Genomic DNA, 4,674 nt, shown 5'->3' with positions numbered 1-4,674 from the left:
ATCATGATTCTGAACTCTAGCTCCGACATCGTACTAATGTCCATATTGAGTAGGTCCCTGGCAGACGGTACTACCTCTTGTTCTTTTTGTTGAGGTGATTTCTTTCGTCTTGTCATTTTGTCCAGAGGAGAATAGATGAATGAGAGAACAAAATGCTAACAGGGTAACAACGTCCCTAGAAAATATACTCTAAACAAATCAGAAAAGACCTGAAACCAGGGGAAGAGAAAGGGAAAGAAAGAAAAAAGAAAGAGGAAAAAAAAAAGAAAAAGAAAAAGTTAAAAACAAACAAAAATAGAACAAAATAAAACCAGAATATGATCAAATATGATAAGGCTAGTGCATCGATCAGTGCCATATACTAGATTTTGGGTGTATTTTGGTCTGTTAGAAGAAAGTGCCTCCTAAAATTGTAAAGAAAGAAAGACTTATATATGTACAAAATAAGGGTTGATACAATGAAAGGATGGAATATGACTGTAAAGATGAAAATTATAAAAAATTTTAAAAAAGGAATTATAAGGTGTTTGAAAAAAGAAAAAAGAGGATTAAAAAAAGAAAGAAAAAAAAGGGGAGAGAATGTGATCAGGCAGGAGACAAGAACAAAGCCATACACTAGAGATTTAGGGTATATTTTGATATGTTAGAAGAAACTGCATCTCAAAATTTTAAAGCGAGAACAACTTATATATATATGCCAAAAATAAGGGTAACTACCATGAAGGGATAGACTATGACTCTAAAAATGAAAAATAATAATGTTTTTTTAAAATGGGATTGATAAGATGTTGGTTGAAAAAGGGAAAAAGAAAAATTAAAAAAAAAACCAGTTAAAAAAAATTAACTTTGAAAAACTAATGCATCATGGTAAAAAAAGCCATGAATTCTATGTGCAGTATTCCCCTAGCACTGGATTTCTCCTGTTCTCCTTGATCGGTAAACTTGGTCTTGGCTGGCTGTTCCTGCTGATCTCCTGGGGGAGGGGCCTGGTGCCGTGGTTTCCAAATGTCTTTGCCAGAGGCAGAATTGCCCCATCCTTGCTGGTCTGGGCTAAGTAATCTGGAGCAGGGCTAAGCTCCTGCCCTCAGGAGCTTCTGTTCCCTGCAAGCTTTCCGTACAGCCTTGGAGGATGAGAGTGAAAATCGTGGCCTACCAATCTCCACCTGGAGGAGCTGAGAACTCGGGGCCCCCCTCCTCAGTGTGCCCCCACAGAAAAGCAGTCAGTCACTCCCATCTCCCCGGTCTCCAGCTGCACTCCGTGCTCACCTGGTCTGTGACCAAGCATTTCTATCTCTGGCACCTGACCCCATGTGGAGTCGCCAAACCCAGCAGATCCCTGCGGTGCCCTCCCCCACTACTCCCCCTGGGGGAGGAAGGTGCGTCTTCCCGGATCTGCCGCTTGTTGGGTCGCTGCTGGAGGAGCAGTGGCCCGACTGTGCCACGGATCATGGTTTATGGCAACCCCGAGCTGAGAGCCTGCGCCTTGGCTCCGTCTCTGCAGCAGGCTTCCCCGCTCCGATACCTGGGAGCTCTGCCACACTCAGTCACCCCCAGTCTTTCTGTGACCCCAAGGGTCCTGAGACCACACTGTCCTGCGAGGGTTCCACCCCCCGCTTAGCCACTGGAGTGACATCCCTCAGCGGAGCCGACTTCTAAAAGTTCCGATTTTGTGCACTGTGGCTCTATCACTTGCCAGAAGCGGCCGACGGAGGACCCCTCCCCCACCGTCTATCCCCCTGAATATCACCTCGGATTCACTTCTCCGCACGTCCTACCTTCCAGAAAGTGGTTGCTTTTCTGTTGAGAGAGTTGTTGCTATTCTTTTCTTTGATCTCCTGTTGAGTTCGTAGGTGTTCAGAATGGTTTGATCCCTATCCAGCTGAATTCCTGAGACCATACGAAATCCAGGTCTCCTACTCCTCCGCCATCTTGCTCCGCTTCTAAATGGATAGGATGTTAACCACCACTAAAACTTCTTGACCAACTTTATATCTTGAAAAATCTTATCTGTCCCTACCAGCTACCATTCCAATTCCACAGGGTATTTTCCAGTGAGACAAGCTGTACAATGACCATTCTCTTCAAAGCATTCCAGACCATTCCCATTCTCTTGAATCATAATATTCTGCTTTTCCACTTTCTGTTTTTTAAACTTTATCCCTTCTTGTACAGATGAAACCAGTCCTCCCACTGACAGATATACAACACTGTTTGCTCCCAGATATTTTGCAAGATGTTCAAATTCAGGTTTATTGGCAATAAGCTCTTCTTTTGTTGGTATGTTTATTCCCATAAAGCATGGATATCTAATTGGTGGTGAAGCCACTATAATGTGTACCTCTTTTGCACCAGATTCTTTGAGCAATTTGATTATGGGTGAAATGGTATTGCCTCTTACAAGTGAATCATCTACAAGAACAATTCTTTTGCCTTTAAAGTTGTCTGACAATGCTCCAAATTTTTTGCAACACCAAGTTGTCTTAACCTCATGTTTGGTTGAATGAAGGTTCTTCCTACATACCGGTTTTTACATAGCACTTCCACATATGGAAGCCCACACTTTCCTGCATAACGGAGAGCAGCAGGTGTAGCAGATTCTGGAACAGTGTTAACCAAATCTGCATCCACAGGGGCTTCAGTTGTGAGCTGCTGACCACAGCGATATCTGACTGTGTAAACCATTTGGTCTTCAAATATACTATCTGGTCTTGCAAAATAAACATATTCAAAGATACAAAAAGCCATCTGGTTTCCTTCAGACCTTGGTATAATGTCAAGAGTTTGGACACTATGTTTGGTTATTTCCGCAATTTCTCCAGGCAAGACTTCACGGTAATATCTTGCACCAATTGATAAAAAGCTACAAGATTCTGAAGATACCACCCATCCTTCTATTTCTGTAGATTTTTTCTCTTTATCATTTATATCAGATACAGACATAAGACGTCCAATGCATAAAGGACGATTTCCATAAGGACCTCATACTGCATAAATAACATCTCTGTGCATTATAAGCAGGGAGTATGCTGTGGGTGCTTCCTTCATTAAGTTTTTAATCTTTGCTACCCAATCTGGGGTGCCATCTTGTTCCTGAGGAGGGGTATATGCCAGTAACTGTGTAATCATTTTGCTCTCAGAACTTGTTGACAAACCAATACCCTGCCGCAGAAGCTTTTTCCTTAATTGAGCAGCATTTACCAATTCGCCATTATGTGCCACAGCTATTTTCCAATGAAGCGTTTCAACAACAAAGGGCTGACAATTTTCTAATTCAGCTTCCTGTAGTGGCATATCTTGTGTGTCCAATTCCAACGTTTGAAATATATAATTTTTTCAAATTGTCTTGAGGAAAGACATGATTTACAAGACCCATTCCCTTGTGTGTTTTGAATGTTGGTCCTGAATTCCCATCCCTGGTCACAATACCAGCACTCTTCTGACCCCAGTGCTGCAGCCCCACGAGTCCCAGAGTGATCACATGTGGCACAACTAGCTGCGTGGTCCACTCTCCTGAGGCGATGCACCCGAATACGCCACATTCCTCTCGGATTCCCAACTCCTCCAGCTCCATGTCGCTGCTGAAAACACGTGGAGGGACCTGCCGCTGCAGCAGGGGTCTGAGCACCAACCAGCTGCCTCCTCGGCTGCCACGCCTCAGAGGCTTACTTCCTTCCCCAGCACTGGACCCTCGCTACTCCAGTGGCACACGCTTTCCTTTAAAAACATTTTTTAAATTTAAATTCAGTGAATTAACATATAATGTATTATTGGTTTCAGAAGTACAAGCCTGTGATTCATCAGTCTTATATGATACCACGAGAACTACTTTTTACCGCGCACTGCACCTATCAAAGCCTGCTGTGGAATGAGATAACCGGCAGTAAAACAGAAGCAAATGGATTTCAAATCCAAGCACATGGCATGGAAGGAATCTACCTGGTCCAGCCTCAAGGTCAATTTACAGCAGCATGAATAGACTGTACTGTGCCATTACTCAGCTTAGCTCACTGTATTAAAATGAGTCAGGGACTTCCTTTTCTTCCTTTCATTGTTCTGTCTTGGTACTTGTGTAATGTCAGCCAGGAGAGCAGTGGAATCAGCCTCAGAAACATAAAAGCAACTTATTACAATATAGCAAAGAAGAATTGTGATTATATTTCAGAAAAGTAAAGAGAAATAAATTACAAATTGTGAGAGTCAGAAGCTTGAGGAAACATTCAGAAAGGAATTAACGTTTGCTTTAAACCGTCCACAACTTCTCCGGTTTTTCTAGTCAAAGCATAAAGATGTGTGAAAAGAGGACCTAACACTCATGGGACAACATGTATTAAACAATGAAATCATACAATGTCAGGAGGTGTTTGGAGATCGGTAAGGAGTCTGCACAAGGAGCATATGGGCCACTTAGAGGAAATGTAGATGGCAGATCTTGAATGACGTAGCAAGTATTTCTTTTGACATGTTTTCGAGTTGCAGTTAGTCAATAAACATTGACTGAAATACTGTAGATCTAATATTTTTTAATCCGCTTAGAATATGGTTAGACATTCTTTCCTCAGGGAGCTGCATCTTTATAGTTTGAGTCTCAGAGATGATCTCCACTGGTAAATTTAATTGATCATCTAATACTGCAATAGCAAATCTTTGTGACAGAACCTAACTTCTTGGAGTCAG

General features: G+C 42.3%; 1 pseudogene; it reads right to left on the bottom strand.

The window, feature by feature from the left end:
- Positions 1-2,020: 2,020 nt before the first annotated feature.
- On the bottom strand, positions 2,021-3,580 carry LOC113922865 (annotated as a pseudogene).
- Between the last annotated feature and the right edge of the window lie 1,094 nt (positions 3,581-4,674).

The sequence above is a fragment of the Zalophus californianus genome, chromosome 9, assembly GCF_009762305.2.
Source record: "Zalophus californianus isolate mZalCal1 chromosome 9, mZalCal1.pri.v2, whole genome shotgun sequence".
In the NCBI taxonomy this organism is placed as follows: Eukaryota; Metazoa; Chordata; class Mammalia; order Carnivora; family Otariidae; genus Zalophus; species Zalophus californianus.
This window is presented reverse-complemented; position numbering and strand designations above follow the sequence as displayed.